The following is an 18063-nucleotide window of genomic DNA, read 5'->3' as shown; positions in this document are numbered from 1 at the left end:
ACGGTCAATTATGGATAACTCTGAACATCCTCTACATAGCACCATCCAGAGACAGAGAAGCAGTTTCAGCGACAGGTTACTATCCATGCAATGCTCCTCAGACAGGATGAAGAGGTCAATACTCCCCAATGCCATTAGGCTTTACAATTCTACCGCCAGGACTTAAGAACTTTTTAAAAGCTATTATTAATGCTTTTTGAGATAGTGATTTAGATGCATATCATATTCTTTACTGAGTTAAGTATTGTATGTAATTAGTTTTGCTACAACAAGTGTATGGGACATTGGAAAAAAAGTTGAATTTCCCCATGGGGATGAATAAAGTATCTATCTATCTATCTATCTATCTATCTGACATAAGTATTTGTATTGTCCAGATGATCCAAGGCCATGTGGGGAGCCATTGAGATCATATCTGCTGTAGGCCTACTGGGGCAATAGGCAAGTGTCCAGTGGAGGCCTGTCTTATTCTTTTTTTTAATTGGTTTTTTAATGCATTTTCTACAACACTACAAATAAGAAAAAACCCCAAACCAAAATAAAAAAATTAATACAGTGCAAAAATAAACATACAATAATAATATAATACAAAAAAGATAATTGAGAAAGCACCCAAATTGAAGTCATGTAAAGTTAGTATCCTCCCCAAGCCCCACAACAAAAAAAAACTCCAGACCAACCACGACACAATATAGAGAATATAAATCAGGACAATCAAACCCCCCAAAACTGTAAATACACTTGAAAACAGAAGATAATAATGCCTGCTACCAAAAAAAAGAGCTGAAAGTAAGGGACTGGAAAAAAAACCTTAATTAAGAGGAATGTTATGAAAGTACTCAATAAAAGGTCCCCAGACCTTGTGAAACTTTATATCTGAATTAAGAATTGAATAATGAATTTTTTCAAGGTCTAAACAGGACATAATATCATTAAGCCATTGAGCATGCGTGGGTGGGGAAACATCTCTCCATCTAAGGAGGATTAAACGTCTAGCCAGGAGAGAAGCAAAAGATAATATTCGACACTTAGTCGAACTCAAACGTATATCTGTCTCACCCAAAAAACCAAACAGAGCAATTAAAGGGTTAGGTTCTAAGTGGTGATTCAGAATACAGGATAAAGTTCTAAAAACATCTTTCCAAAATTTCTCTAAGCTAGGACAGGACCAGTAGATATGAATAAGAGAAGCCTTTTGCATTTATCACAAAGAGGACTAATATTAGGGTAAAATTGAGATAATTTAGATTTAGACATATGGGCTCTATGAACAATCTTAAACTGTAAAAGGCAATGGCAAGCACAAAGAGAGGTTGAATTAACCGATTTGAGAATCGAGTCCCAAATCTCATCAGATAGAGATATTTAAATCATGCTCCCAAGCCATTCTAATTTTATCCACAGGAGCACGCCGTAAGAATGCTAATTTATCATGAATAAATGATATTAAACCTTTACCCAGTGGATTAATAGAAAGAAAGAAATCCATAACATTTTTCTTGGGCATTTCAGGGAAGTTAGGAATTAAAGGATTAATAAAGTGTCTAATTTGGAGATATCTAAAAAAATGGGCATTAGGCAGATTGAACTTAGCAGAGAGCTGTTGAAAAGATGCGAAGCGATTATCGATAAAAAGACCTTCAAAATGTCTAATGCCCTTCCTATACCAATCATAGAATGTTGAATCATACATAGTAGGTAAAAAAAGGTGATTATGTAAGATAGGACTAGAAAGGGAAAAACCATAAAAACCATAACATTTCCTAAACTGAGCCCATATTCGCAAAGTGTGTCTGACAAGAGGATTAACAATTAGTCTAGACAAACTACTAGGGAGTGCAGAGCCAAGAAGTGCAGAAATAGATAAATCTTTAGTGGAACTCAACTCCATTGCCACCCAATTAGGGCACTCGGACTGGCTATGAAAAAAAGACCAAAAGGTAGCACAACGAATATTGGCTGCCCAATAATATAAACGAAAGTTAGGTAAGGCCATGCCACCCTCTTTTTTAGATTTTTGAAGATAAACTTTATTAATTCTAGAACGCTTATTCTTCCACAGATATGACAAAATAATAGAGTCTAAGGAGTCAAAAAAGGTTTTAGGAATAAAAATTGGGATTGATTGAAATAAATATAAAAATTTAGGGAGAACATACATTTTAACAACATTAATACGACCTACCAAGGACATAGATAGAGGTGACCATTGTGACAGACTCTGTTTTGTAGTATATAAAAGATTGGCAAAATTTTCGCGAAAAAGATCTTTAAACTTCCTTGTAACTGTAATCCCAAGGTAAGTAAATTGATTATGAACTACTTTAAAAGGGAGGTCACAAAATGCTAATTCTTGTGCTTCTTTATTAATTGGGAAAAGTTCACTCTTATGTAAATTAAGTTTATAGCCAGAAAACTGGCTAAACTGATCAAGAAGTGAAAACATTGGAGGTAAGGATGTGGACGGATTTGAAAGAAAAAATAACAAATCATCAGCATAAAGAGAAACTTTATGCTCAACACCCCCCCTCCAGATCCCGGTCAGTTCAGGACAGCTTCAGAATGCTATCGCCAGAGGTTCTATAGCCAAATCAAAGAGAAAGGGACTTTAAGGACATCCTTGACGGGTGCCACGTTTGAGGTTAAATAACTGGGATTGCTGAAAATTAGTCAAAACAGAGGCGGTAGGACACAGATACAGCAATTTGATCCAAGAGATAAAACTTTGACCAAAGTCAAATTTTTCTAAAACTGCAAAGAGGTAGTTCCACTCTATACGATCAAATGCTTTCTCCGCATCAAGAGAAATAACGCATTCAGGAATCCCAGTTGAAGGTGAAATGTCTTATTCTGATTGTTGTAAGTCACTTTTGTTGTGATTGGTTAATTTAGAAGCTGCAGCTGCTTTTCCTATTGGATAGATGCCTGGTGTCCAGTTTCAAACACCCTGGGTTTATAGATTAGCACATGGAAGAGGCTGGCTCTCTTCTTCCTTTGTTTAAGCCAAGGACTCACATAATGATTGGGAAGGTATACTCTGTGAACTTTTAACTAAGTATGTTTCTTGTATGTACGTATGTTGAATATTTAGCTTGTAGTGTCTGTAACTTGGGGAACATGAACGTTTGGTCAATTTTTTACTGTTTATAAATAAATGATTAATATACCAATTTGAAGTCAGAGCAATTCCAGACCCACAAATCTGATTCAACATGCAGCAAGTTGCAGAGGGTCCAGGTCCATATTGAGCTAGGAGTTGATTCAAGCCATGACCAGCCTTCCAGCCTTTCAAAGCATTTCATCACCTTAGGCAATAGTTGTTGAGCCAGTTTACGCTGTTCTCATGTTGAGCAGGAATTGGCATTGTCTCGTTGTTATCAACGACAGGGCAGCCACAGCTCTGGAGCAGGCCACATTCCTGCCCCACAACATTATAAACTGTCAGAACAATTGAGTTCAAGTCTATAATCAGAATCAGGTTTACTTTCGATGATATTTGTTGTTTTGCAGCAGCATTACTGTGCCATACATAAAAATTACAATAAATTAAATAAGAATATATAAAAAATTAAATAAATAGTGACAGGCATTTATAGGATAAGGTTGTTGGAGGGTATAGGGAGAGAAGGAAAGTGGTTTTGAGGCCAGATCTTGTTGAACAATGGAGCAGACTCAAGGGACTAATTCAAGTTCAGGTTTATTGTCACCTGACTATACTCATACAGTGCCTATGAAAAGTATTCACCCAAACCCATTGGGAATTTTCATGTTTGATTGTTTCACAACATTGAATCACAGTGGATTTAATTTGGGTTTTTTGACACTGATCAACAGAAAAAGACTCTTTCGTGTCAAAGTGAAAACAAATCTCTACAAAGTGATCTAAATTAATTACAAATATAAAACACAAAATAATTGATTGAATAAATATTCACCCAGAATGCAGAAGACAGCAAACTGTGCAAACTGTGGGAAAACTGTACAAAGAAAATAAATAATAAAAAATAAATAAGTAATAAATATCAAGATCATGAGATGAAGTGTCCTTGAAAGTGGGTCTATTGGCTAAAGGATGCTGGGGCAAGTGAAGTTAACCCCTTGGGTTCAAGAGCCTGATGGTTGAGGGGTATTAACTTCCTGAATCTGGTGCTGTGAGTTCTGAGACTCCTGTACCTTCTATAGTTTACCTTGCAAACATGAGGAAATCTGCAGATGCTGGAAATTCAAGCAACACACACAAAATGCTGGTGGAACGCAGCAGGCCAGGCGGCATCTATGGGGAGAAGTGCTGTCGACGTTTTGGGCCGAGACGTTCCTGACGAAGGGTCTCAGCCCGAAATGTCGACAGCGCTTCTCCTTATAGATGCTGCCTATAGAATTACATCTGTAATTTTCCATCATTTTCCAAAACAGTTAGACTCTCAGCAGTATATTGTAACAATATGCATTCTTTGATAATAAATTTACTTTGGTTTTGTCTTATTGTCTTATGCAAGAGTACATGTACACACAGGTGCAATGAAAAACTTGCAGCAGCAGCGTGACAGACATGGCAGTGTCACAGCAAGACCAACGAACTGATTGTAGACTTCAGGAGAGGGGAACCAGAGGTCCATGAGCCAGTCCTCATTGGAGGATCAAAGATGGAGAGAGTCAGTAACTTTAAATTCCTGGGTGTCACTATCACAAAGGATCTGTCTGAACCTAGCGTATGAATGTCATGGTGAAGCCCTCCCAACCATTGAGCACATCTACATGGAACACTGTCATAGATGGCAGCATCCATCATCAGAGATCCTCACCACCCAGGCCATGCTCTCTTCTCACTGTTGCCATCAGGTAGAAGGTACAAGAGCCTCAGGACTCACACCACCAGGTTTAAGAACAGTTACCACCCCTCAACAATCAGACTTTAAAAAAAAAGAGGATAACTTCACTCATCAACTGAGGTGTTCCCTCAACCAATGATCTCACTTTAAGGATCTTCATCTTGTTATTTCATGCTCTGGTTATTGGTTGCTATTTATTTATATTTGCATTCACACAGTTCATTGTCTTCTATACTCTTTTGCTGATCAGAATCAGAATTAAGTTTAGTATCACTGGTTCGGGAATTGCACCGTCTCAGATCGTAAGACCCTGCAGCGGATAGTGAGGTCAGCTGAGAAGATCATTGGGGTCTCTCTTCCCACCATTACAGACATTTACACCACACACTGCACCCGCAAAGCTAACAGCATTGAGAAGAACCCCACACACCCCTCACACAAACTCTTCTCCCTCCTGCCATCTGGGAAAAGGTACCGAAGTATTCGGGCTCTCAGGACCGGACTGTGCAACAGTTTCTTCCCCCAAGCCATCAGACTCCTCGATACTCAAGAGTCTAGACTGACATCTACATCATTTATTATTATATTGTAATTTGTCCTCTACTGTGCCTATTGTCTTGTTTATTAATTATTGTACTGCCCTGTACTGTTCTGTGCACTTTATGAAGTCCTCTGCATGTCTGTAGTTTAGTGCAGTTTTTATGTTGTTTTACATAGTCTAGTGTAGCCTTGTGCTGTCTCACAAAGTCTAGTGTAGTTTTATGTTGTTTCATGTAGTACCAGGGCCCTGGAGGAACGTTGTTTCGTTTTTACTGTGTACTGTACCAGCAGTTTATGGTCGAAATGACAATAAACTTGACGACTTGAAATTTGTTAACTTAGCAGCAGCAGTTCAATGCAATACATAATATAGAAGAAAAAAATAAACAAGCAAATCACAGTTATTGAATAGATTAAAAATTGTGCAAAAACAGAAATAATATATATTAATAAAAGTGAGGTAGTGTCTGTCCAAGGGTTCAATGTCCATTTGGGATCGGATGGCAGAGGGGAAGATGCTGTTCCTGAATCGCTGAGTGTGCCTCCTACCCAATGGCATATATCATGAAATTTGTTAACTTTACAGCGGCAGTACAATGAAATACAGGATAAAGAGAGGAAAAACTGAATTACAATAAGTACGGATGGCAGAGGGGAATAAGCTGTTCCTGAATCGCTGATCCTGTTGATAGCTACTGGTTCTGTACATTTGGTGAGTATGCCCGCAGGAAAAAGAATTTCAGGGTTGTACGTGGTGACATATATGTACTCTGATAATAACATTTTGTTGGAAACTTTGAACGTAACATCAGACAGACAGCATGTGCTTGCTACTTCCTCCCTCCAAAAACGTCACTGAGGCACATAATCTGGTTGTCACAGCCTAGTTACGAGACTTGGCACAAATTACCGCAACAACCTGCAGAGACTCCAGCGCCCCCCGCTGTAAACCCCTCACGCATTCGGTGCTGCCCGGGCGAAGGACAGAGACAGCGCCGCCGCTGGTGGGAAGAGTGATGCGCGTCCCCGCTCTGGTCGGGGAACGCGAACGGGCCCGGCCTCGCCCGGTCCCCGGATGCGCTGCTTTGCGCAGGCGTCGCGTCGCTCACGCCGGCCAGGGAGGGGTACCTGGCGGCTGATGGTTCGGACGGGGTGTGGTGGCGGCGGGATGTTGTTGAGGTGGGTGACGGCTTTCTCTGTTTTATATTTCTTTCCCGTTGGAGGTGGAAGCGTAGGAAGAGGGATGGCGGCCCCCCTGACGGTCAAACCTGACGGGGTGTCTCTGCCAGGCCGCAGTGCACACGCCTGACTTTCCCACCTCGCTTTTTTTCCCTCCTTTCCTTTCCCCAGCTTTATTATTTGGATATGTACTACTTCAAAAAAAAGCTGCAAAGCCGACTCTTCCGAAAAATCATTCCACTGCTCCTTTTGGGGGCTGGGTTGGTGTTGGGGGGTGGGGTGGTAATGTACTGTAAACAATGACCGGGCAATAGATTGTAATGTTCACGCCGGTTCCTTTCGGGATTTGGAATCATTCACGAAAACATTTCAACTGGATCCAAGTAATCATTTCAGCAGCCTGACCTTTAGTCCCCCCCTCGCCCCGATAATTGTGTAGACCTTCACAAACACGAGGATATCTTCAGGTGCTGGAAATTCAAGCGACACACACAAAATGCTGGTGGAACGCAGCAGGCCAGGCAGCATTTATAGGGATGTCGAGGTTTCGGGCCGAGACCCTTCGTCAGGACTAACTGAAAGAAAAGATAGTGAGAGATTTGGGAGGGGGAGATCTGAAGACAGGAGGGAATTGGGTGAAGTTAAGAGCTAGAAAGGTGATTGGAAAAAGGAATACACAGCTGGAGAAGGGAAAGGATCATGGGACGGGAGGCCTAGGGAGAAAGAAAGGGGGAGGGGAGCACCAGAGGGAGATTGAGAACAGGCAAGGAGTGATTGTGAGAGGGAGAGAGAGAGAGAGAAAAGACAAAGAAAAAAGGGGGAATAATAAATAAAGAAGGGATGGGATAAGAAGGGGAGGAGGGGCATTAACGGAAGTTAGAGAAATCAATGTTCATGCCATCAGGTTGGAGGCTACCCAGACGGTATATAAGGTATTGTCCTCCAGCCTGAGTGTGGCTTCATCTTGACAGCAGAGGAGGCCATGGATAGACATTAGAATGGGAATGGGACGTGGAATTAAAATGTGTGGCCACTGGGAGATCCTGCTTTCTCTGGCGGACAGAGTGAAAAAGGTTTCCCAGTCTGCGTCGGGTCTCACCAATATATAAAAGGCTGCACCGGGAGCACCAGACACAGTATACCACACCAGCCGACTCACAGGTGAAGTGTCGCCTCACCTGGAAGGACTGTCTGGGGCCCTGAATGGTGGTGAGGGAGGATGTGTAAGGGCAGGTGTAGCACTTGTTCCGCTTACAAGGATAAGTGCCAGGAGGGAGATCGGTGCGAAGGGACAAATGGACAAGGGAGTCGCAGAGGGAGTGATCTCTGCGGAAAGCAGAAAGGGGGGGAGGGAAAGATGTGCTTGGTAGTAGGATCCCTTTGGAGGTGGCGGAAGTTACGGAGAATTATACATTGGACCCGGAGGCTGGTGGGGGTGGTAGGTGAGAACAAGGGGAACCCTATCCCGAGTGGGGTGGCGGGCGGACGGGGTGAGGGCAGATGTGTGGGAAATGGGAGAGATGCATTTGAGAGCAGAGTTGATGGTGGAAGAAGGGAAGCCCCTTTGTTTAAAACAGGAAGACATCTCCTTTGTCTTGGAATGAAAAGCCTCATCCTGAGAGCAGATGCGGCGGAGACGGAGGAATTGCGAGAAGGGGATGGCATTTTTGCAAGAGACGGTGGGAAGAGGAATAGTCCAGGTAGCTGTGAGAGTCAGTAGGCTTATAGTCGATATCAGTAGATAAGCCGTTTCCAGAGATGGAGACAGAAAGATCAAGAAAGGGGAGGGAGGTGTCGGAAATGGACCAAGGCAGGGTGAAAGTTGGAGGCAAAGTTAATGAAGTCAACGAGCTCAGCATGCGTGTAGGAGGCAGCGCCAATGCAGTCGTCGTTGTAGTGAAGAAAAAGAGGGGGACGGATACCTGTATAGAGTTGAAACATGGACTGTTTGACAAAGCCAACAAAAAGGCAGGCATAACTGGGACCCATGTGGGTGCCCATGGCTACACCTTTGGTTTGGAGGAAGTGGGAGGAGCCAAAAGAGAAATTATTGAGAGTAAGGACTAATTCCACTAGACAGAGGAGAAGAGTGGTGGTAGAGGGGAACTGGTTAGGTCTAGAATCCAAAAAGAAGCAGAGAGCTTTGCGACCTTCCTGGTGGACGTCCATGGTGAAAATAGGGTGGTGGGGGCTAGGGAAAAAATTCAAAGCATGAGAAGTGTCACGAACATAGGTGGGAAGGGATTGAACAAGGGGAAATAAAACAGTGTCAAGGTATGCAGAAATGAATTCGGTGGGACAGGAGCAAGCTTAGACAATGGGTCTATCTGGACAGGCAGGTTTGTGGATCTTAGGTAGGAGGTAGAAACGGGTGTGGGAACTATGAAGTTGGTGGCAGTGGATGGGAGATCCCAAGAGCTGATAAGGTTGGTGATGGTGTGGGAGACAGTGGCCTGGTGCTCCTTAGTGGAGTCATGATCAAGGGGTAAATAAGAGGAGGTATCAGTGAGTTGTCGCGGTGCCTTGGCAAAGTAGCGGTCAGTATGCCACACTACAGCAGTGCCCCGCCCTTATCAGCAGGTTTTATAGTGAGGTTGGGATTGGTGCGGAGGGAGTGAAGAGCAGAGCGTTTGGAAGGAATGAGTTTGGAATTGGAACAATGTGTGGTGAAGTCGATTCGGTTGATGTCCCGTCGGTAGTTAGCAATAAAGAGATCCAGAGCAGGCAGAAGACCAGAGTGGGGTGTCCATGAAGAGGATGAGGGTTGAAGAGGGGAGAAGGGGACATCGGTGGGGGTGGGAGAGTCCTTGCCGAAGAAGTAGGCTCAAAGACGGAGCCGACAGAAGAAGAGTTCAACGTCATGGCGTTCGCGGAACTGGCTGAGGTGTGGGCGAAGGGGGACAAAGCAGAAGCCCTTACTGAGGACAGAGCGCTCTGCCTCAGAGAGTTGAAGGTCAGAGGCGATGGTAAAGACCCGGCACGAATGAGAGCTGAGATCAGAAGGGGAAGGGGGGAGGCTGGTGGTGTCAGTGGAGAGGGGAGAGTTGGGGTGAGAGAAAGATAGAGCCTTTGAGGGTCCAGGAGTTGACGGTGGGATCTGAGGGGGAGGGGATTGCAGTGTGGTGGTGGGAGAAAGGGAGACGGGAGTCACAATCGCAGCACGTGAAGACCCGGCCTGGAGTTCAAGGCTGGAGTTGCAGTTGGAGGCTGCGCAATCGCTTTGAAGGTGTCCATGGTCGTTGGAACTTGCATTGATGGTGCTGCAGTCCGGGTTTGAACATTGATTCCTCTAACTTCCGTTAATGCCACTCCTCCCCTTCTTTCCCCATCCCTGATTTATTTATTTCCCCCCTCCCTTTTTTTTCTCTCTCTCTGCCCATCACTCTTTGCCTGTTCTCCATCTCCTTCTGGTGCTCCCCTCCCCCTTTCTTTCTCCTTAGGCCTCCCATCCCATTATCCTTTCCCTTCTGTAGCTCTGTATCCCTTTTTCCAATCACCTTTCCAGCTCTTAGCTTCACCCCACCCCCTCCTGTCTTCTATCATTTTGGATTCTCCCTCCCCCTCCTACTTTCAAATCTCTTACTATCTAACTGAATCGTCCTGATGAAGGGTCTCGGCTGGAAACGTCAACAGTGCTTTTTCCTATAGATGCCTGGCCTGCTGCGTTCCACCAGCATTTAGTGTGTGTTGATTGTGTAGACCTCGTCTGATTGCAAAACAATGGAATCACTTAACGTCACTTATTTGTCTGTGTGTGTGTGTGTGTGTGTGTGTATGTTAGTCTGTTCCTCTTGATGTGTGAGATCACACATCACTCACTACACACACACACACACACACACGTGCACCCCCACCCACCCACCCTCCCCGTAAGTTGCGCTGCCCAGCAATCCCCCGATTTAACCCTAGCCTAATCACGGGATAATTTACAATGACCAATTAACCTACCAACGGTACATCTTTGGACTGTGGGAGGAAACCGGAGCACACAGAGGAAACATGCAGACTCAGGGAGAAGGTACAAATTCCTTACAGATAACAGCAGGAATTGAACCCGGGGCACTGGTATTGTGAAGCGTTGTGCTAACCACTGTTGCCCTATGTAAGGTTCCTCTGCATACTACAGTTTTGGTAGAAAGTAAAGGCTGAACAGAGATTTATTTTGCTTTCAATGTGATATAATGCTTCAGATCTCAGATAGAGTCCCTCAGCATTCTTAAGTGAGAAGGTGAACAGGTCTACGTAGGTACCAATGACATAAGTCATAGATAGGAAGTATGACAAGTTTCTGCAAAGGGAGTTGGGTGCTAAGTTAAAGGACAGGAACTCCAGCATTGTGATTTCATGATTGCTACCTGTGCCATGTGCTAGTATGACCAGAAATAGGAAGATAATACAGTTTAGCATGTGGCTAAGGAGCTAGTGCACAAGGGAGAGCTTCAGATTATTCTCTCTTTCTGGGAAAGTGAGACCCCTACAGAAGAGACAGTTTGCACCTGAACTGGAGGGGGACTAATATCCAGGTGGGTAGGTTTGTTAATGCTGCATGGTGGGGTTTAAAATAGAATTGCAGGGGGATGGGACCAAAAGTACCAGAATTGTTAGTGGAGAGGTTGTGGTCTGAGGTTGTGTAAGACCTCAGGCAAAGTCAGAAATCAAAAGGTGTGACTAGTGTTCTGAGCTGCATATATTTCAATGCAAGAATTATTGTAGGAAAGGCAGATGAGCTCAGAGCATGAATCAACACTTGGAATCATGACGTTGTAGCCATTAGCGAGACTGGGTTGCAGGAAGGGCAGGACTGGCAGCTCAAAGTTCTGGGGTTTCATTGTTAGACGCGATAGAGCTGGAGGGATTAAAGGAGTGGTGATGTTACTAGGCAAGGAAAATGTTACAACACTGCTCAGTCAGGAGAGACGGGAGAGCTCGTTTAGCAGGGATGGAACTGAGAATTAAGGAAGGTATAACCACGATAATGGGACTATATTACAGACCATATAACAGTTTGAGGAGCTTAGAGGACCAAATTTGTAGAGAAATCGCAGATGGTTGCAAGAAACATCAGGTTATTGTAGATGGTTTTAACTTACCACATATTGACTGGGACTCCCATACTGTAAAAGGACTAGATAGGATAGAGTTTGTCAAATGTGTTCAGGAAAGTTTCCTTAATCAGTACGTAGAAGTCCCAACAAAAGAGTGTGCAATACTTACTACTACTAGGGATTGAGATGGGGCAGGTGACAGAAGTTTGTGAGGGGAACATTTTGCATCTAGTGATCACAATGCCATTAGATTCAAAGTAAATATGCAAAATGGATTTGTCTGGTCTGCAGATTGAGATTCTAAATTGGAGAAAGGCCAATTTTGATGGTATCAGAAAAGGTCTGGCAAGTGTGGATTGGGACAGGCTGTTTTCTGGCAAAGGTAAGTGGGAGGTCTTCAAAAGTGAGATTTTGAGAGTACAAAGCTTGTATGTGCCTGTCAGATTAAAAAAGTTAAGATAAGAAGTGCAGGGAACCTTGATTTTCAAGAGATATTGAGGCTCTGGTTAAGAGAAGAAAGGAGATACATAGCAGGTATAGGCAGGTAGGAACAAATGAAGTGCTTATGGTGTGTAAGAAATGCAAGAGAACACTTAAAAAATAAATCAGGAGGCATGAGGTTGCTCTAGTGGTCAAGGTGAAGGAGAATCCTAAGGGATTCTGCAGATTATGTTAAGAGCAAAAGGATTGCAAAGGGCAAAGTTGGTCCACTGGAAAATCAGGATGATAATCCAGTTGTGCAGCCAAAAGAGATGGGGGAGATCTCAAATAAATTATTTTGTGTCTGTATTTATTCAGGGGATGGACACAGAGTCTATGGAAGTGAAGCAAAATGGCATCCACTTCATGGACTCTATACAGACTACAGAGGAGGAGGGGTTTGCTGTCTTGAGACAAATCAGGGTGGATAAATCCCCAGGACCTGACAAGTTGTTCCCTCAGACGTTACGGGAGACAAGTGCAAAAATATTTAAGTAATTCTTAGTGACGGGAGAGGTACCAGAGGCTTGGACGATAGTCAGTGTTGTTCTGCTTTTTAAGAAAGGCTCTAAACATAAACCAGGAAATTATAGGCTGATGAGTCAGTAGTGGGAAAGGTATTGGAAGTACTCTAAGGGGTTGGATATATAACTATTTGTGGATAGACATAGACTGATTAAGGATAGTCAGCATGGCTTCTTGTGTGGTAGGTCATGTCTGACCAATCTTATGAGTTTTTTGAGGAAGTTACCAGGTAAGTGGATGTTGTCAATGTGGATTTTAGCAAGACATTGACTAAGTCTTTCATGGAAGGTTGTTCAAGAAGGTTCAGTTGCTCAGCATTCAAGATGAGGTAGTAAGTTGGATTAGACATCGGCTTTTGGAGAAGCTAAAGATGTTTATCTCTCTGATTGGAGGCCTGTGAGTACTGAAGCACTTCAGGGATTGGTGCTTGGTCCTTTGCTGTTTGTCATCTATATCAGCAGTCTGGATGATAATGTGGCTATCTGGATCAGCAAATTTGTGGATGGCACCAAGATGTAGTGGAGAGTGGGGAGGGCTATCATGGCTTGCAGCGGGATCTGGAGCAGCTGGAAAATGGGCTGAAAAATAACACATGGAATTTAATGCAGACAAGTGTGTTGTGTTACACTTCAGTAGGACCAACCGGGGTGGGTCTTAGACAGTGAATGGTAGAGAACTGAAGAGTGCGGTAGAACAGAGGGATCTGGGAATACAGGTCCGTAATTCATTGAATGTGGCATCATCGTAGTTAGGATCATAAAGTTTCATAAATCAAAGTATTGAGTACAGGAGATGTGATGTTATGTTGAAGTTGTATAAGACATTGCTGAGGCTTAATTTGGAGTATTGCTTATTGTTTTGGACATCCCTACCTACAGGAAAGATGTAAATCAGCGTGGAATAGATGAGCTGAAGGTTCAGTTTCTGTGCTGTACTTTTCTATGACTCTATCACTTCTATTCACTGTTTTTGTGCATCTGAATATCATTTTAGTATAAACAATCCTTTCCATCCAGAGTTTTTACTAATGACTTCAAATATATATATATATATCGTGTTATCACAAAGAGTCTCTATAATCTTCAACCTGTTTATGTTTAGTGCAACTTTGTTGTGAAGACTTGTCACAGCATTAACTTTTATCCTTTTTTTTTGGTCATGATTTTATGGCAAATCAGACAGCCTAATTCTGCTCTTATGTTTTATGGTCTTCCTGGAGCTGCATATAAAGAACTGTTGGGTTCAAGTTGAACTTTGCTCCCCTGATGTTTAACTTAGTTATCTCTTCCTCATAAGAACAAAAGGATCTGGTAATACAGGGCAATAATTTGTTGCAAGTTGCGTCACAGGTAGTTAGAGTCATAAAGGAAGCGTTTAGCACATTGGCCTTCATAAATCAAAGTATTGAGTACAGGAGATGGGATGTTATGTTGAAGTTGTAGAAGACATTGGTGAGGCCTAATTTGGAGTATTGTGTGCAGTTTTAGTCACCTACAAGAAAGATGTATATAAGATTGAAAAAGTACAGAGAAAATTACAAGGATCTTGCTGGGATTGGAGGATGCGAGTTGTATGGAAAGATTAAATAGGTTAGAACTTTATTCCTTGGAACATAGAAGATTGAGAGGTATAGACAGGGTAAATGCAAGCCACTGACGTTAAGTGAAACTACAAATAGACCTTATGGGTTAAGGGTGAAAGGTGAAATGTTTAGGAAAACTTGAGGGAAACTTCTTCACTCAGAAGGTGGTGAGAGTGTGGAATGAGCTGCCAGCACAAGTGGTGCATGTGAGCTTGATTTCAACTTTTAAGCAAAGCTTGGATAGGTACATGAATGGTGGGGATATGAAGGGCTATGATCCCAGTGCAAGTTGATGGTTCAGTGTGGACTAGATGGGTCTTTGACTATCTGTGTACTGTATTTTTCTATTACTCTATGAATCCATGGTGCCTGAAGTTATAGACCAACGATGCACTAACGTTATATGGTTGGGTTGAGCCCATCACCTCTACTGGGGCGTAAGCCGCTGACAGTAGCTTGCCAGAGTCCTCTGTCCTGGGCCAGTTTTTTACATTGTCTCTGGGTGTAGTCCATCTTGGTGTATCCTTCCGCTTGCAGGGTTGAGGTCTTTGGAGCTCCTGTTGGTGTTTTTGTAGCTCTAGGTTTTTACAAGATGGGGTTGCTCACCCTTGTCCTTTTGCAGCTGGGCTTAGGACTGTCCATGGCAGAGTTACTGATGTTGTAAGCTTAACGTTCAATTAAGGGAGATGGTTCTGATCATGTGTATAGGAAAATGTACTGTCTTTTGTGCTAAATATGTTAAGTATTTTCCAAACGTGATATATAGGATAACTAAATAGTTATCAGTACTGTTGCTATGACAAGATGGCAACCTGGTTCTTCTACAGTTCTTGTGCTTTTTTTGTATTCTGTAGCTGCAGGTTTTTGGCCAGTTTTCAGCACATCCTAGTTTGTAAAGGAAATCAAATTTCTACAGATATACCATGGACAGCATTCTAACTGGCTGCATCACTGTCTGGTGTGAGGGGTGGGGCCACTGTACAGGATCGAAATAAGCTGCAGAGAGTTGTAAACTTAGCTCCGTCATGGGCTCTAACCTCCGTAGTATCCAGAACATCTTCAAGCAGTATTGTTTCAGAAGGTGACATCCATCATTAAGGAGTCCCACCATCCAGGCCATGCCCATTTACCATCAGGAAAGTGGTGCAGAAGTTTGAAGACATGCACTCAGTGATTCAGGAACAGCTTCTTCCCCTCTGCCATCCGATTTCTGAATGGACATTGAACACAACCTCACTACTTTTTATTTCTGTTGTTGCACTATTTATTTAATTTAACTAATATATACGTATTTACCGTAATTCACATTTTTTTCTATTATGTAATGCAATGTACTGCTGTTGCAAAGTTAACAAATTTCACAATATTTGCCAGCGATATTAAACCTGATTCTGAAAATCTTGTTTTTTTTCAATAAGTAACTATACCTGCTGCAAAAGCTGAATCTGTAATCAGTAAGTAGAATTGTGGAGGTGCTGAAAACAGAAAAGATTCTGGTAGAATATTAAGCATAATCAGTGTATATTAACCTTTCTGTTTAAAGAACTTTCAAGAATCTTATTGACATCAAATATGGCATCTCATTGAAAAGTGTGTTTCCTTAGCAAACACGAGGAAATCTGCAGATGCTGGAAATTCAAACAACAACACACACAAAATGCTGGTGGAACACAGCAGGCTAGGCAGCATCTATAGGGAGAAGCACTGTCGACAGCCCGAAACATCGACAGTGCTTCTCCCTATAGATGCTGCCTGGCCTGCTGTGTTCCACCAGCATTTTGAGATGTGTTTCTTTAGTGTGTTATTTCGTACCAGTGCCTTTCACTGCCTTAGCATGATGCAGTCTGTAATGGCAGAGACTATTATTTGAACATGTGGCTTAACAAAATTCTGCAATTAGGATGATTGCAATAAGATTCCTGTTAATTGGGTGATGGGCATTCTGCAGGTAGGATTCCCATTAATTGGGACATAACATAACTTTGTTCATAAGAACAAAACTAATTGAGAAAGTAGCTGGGGTTCCCTTCATTTATTTGGGTCAGGAGACTGTTGCCAGTTTCCAACCAGCGTCAATCACATCCACTCGTGTGGCTATTAGACACTACACTGTGCTTTGAATGAACGATTTTTAAATAGCATCAGTTGTGTGTGATTTTGTTCAAGAAGCAATGATTTTTGTCACTGAGAAATTAGCAGTAAGACAATTCAGAACTGTTTTGCTCACTACAGTTTCAAGCATTCAGGCTTGGAGATGCAATAAATGGCCGGGAGTGAAAATACTACTTTAGCAAATTAGGAATTATGAAGAATTTGAAGGTATTGACAATCATCTTGAATTTTACAATAACAATGGAAATTTGGAGAATGCAGTTGTCGAAAACGTTGTACGAAGGCAGTCCATGTTTGTTTACTGTCAATCAAAAGAACAAGGCAGCGTACACTAGATGAATTCCTCCATTGCCAACTATTAGGAACTAATACATGGTTTTACAATACCGTAGCATCATTAGTAATGTTCTAATTTGTCTGTATTTCATTCACGTATGTAATTTGTATCAGTTTGACAGTAGTTTGTGATTTTTAATGCCTTTTTAACTATTTCTATGAAACTTTGGCTAATTGGAGCAGCCGCTTAATTTGGCAGATTGTACTGATCCCAAATGTCCCAATTGACTGGAATTCACAGTATACGAATTAAGAAGGAAAAAGTGCACAATGAAAAAGGAATTTGCGAATAGCAATTTAAACCAATGGTCTCTTACCATGCAGAAAATGCTGGAGGAACTCAGCAGGTCAGGCAGCATTTACCTATGGTTAAAAAAAATAAACAGTTGATATTTTGGGAAAAATGTAAACAGTCGATGTTTTGGACTGAAACCCTTCATCAGGACTCTTTTTATTGCTTTGGATTTCCAACATCTGCAGATTTTCTCATGCCTGTGGTCTGTCTCTTAACATGGTTGGCTTCTAAATGGTCTCCAGAAATTATCTGAAAAGATGTTCAGTTCAACGACAATGAGGGTGGCTTTGCAAAATCCCCAAAACACAAACAAATTTAAAAAGGAAAAAAAAGGGCCTATTTTTCAAAAGCATCATGACTGATCCAAAACCACATCTTTTCCCCCCAACCAACGCTACATCTTTGTGTCGATTGTTGTCTTTAAGGTATTATTCTCAGTATTCATTGAGCTCGAGAATATCGTAACATACACTTCTGGGTAAAGAAATCTCTTCTGATCCCAGTCATGAATGACCGTGTCTAAATCATCAACTACCCTATGGATCTATATTAGAATTAGACATGTTGTTACTGACATATGATGTGAAACCCGTTGTTTTGCAGCAACAGTATAGTGTAAATACACAAAAATCTATATTACAAAAATAAATAGTGCAAAATAAAAGGGAATAATAGGTTCATGAACCATTCAGAAAACTGATGGTGGAGGTAAAGAAGCTTTTTCTCAATCATTGAGTGTGGATCTTCAGAATCAGAATCAGGTTTAATGTCACCGGCATATGTCGTGAAATTTGTTAACTTTGCGGCAGCAGTACAGATACATGATAGAGAAACAAAAAGCTAAATTACCGTATGAATATAAAATAGTTAAATAAGTAGATCAAAATAAAAGAAATAAAAGAAGTAGGCTCCTGTACATCCTTCCTAATGTTGATGAGAAGGGGGCACATCCTGGATGGTGAAGGCCTTTAATGATAGATGCTTCCTTCTTGAGGCACTACCTCTTGAAGATGTCCACGATGGTGTGGAGGGTTGTGTCCATGATGGAGCTGGCTGAGTCCTATTAGTGCCCCATTGTAACCTGTGATAACCTTCAACAGTATCTGCAGTGCCACCAACCTTTGCATCATCAGCAAGCTT

At 42.1% G+C, this 18063-nt stretch overlaps 1 protein-coding gene across 4 annotated transcripts in view; it reads left to right on the top strand.

The window, feature by feature from the left end:
- The first annotated feature begins 6412 nt into the window (after positions 1-6412).
- Positions 6413-18063, top strand: part of ankle2 (ankyrin repeat and LEM domain containing 2) — a 112295-nt gene continuing 100644 nt past the window's right edge. For all 4 annotated transcript variants that reach the window (XR_012099694.1, XM_073051913.1, XM_073051912.1 and 1 more), the window contains exon 1: positions 6413-6548. The gene's annotated coding sequence lies outside the window, so the exon portion shown is untranslated. The remainder of the gene's footprint in view (positions 6549-18063) is intronic.

This window comes from Hemitrygon akajei, chromosome 7 (assembly GCF_048418815.1).
Source record: "Hemitrygon akajei chromosome 7, sHemAka1.3, whole genome shotgun sequence".
Taxonomy (NCBI): Eukaryota; Metazoa; Chordata; class Chondrichthyes; order Myliobatiformes; family Dasyatidae; genus Hemitrygon; species Hemitrygon akajei.
This window is presented reverse-complemented; position numbering and strand designations above follow the sequence as displayed.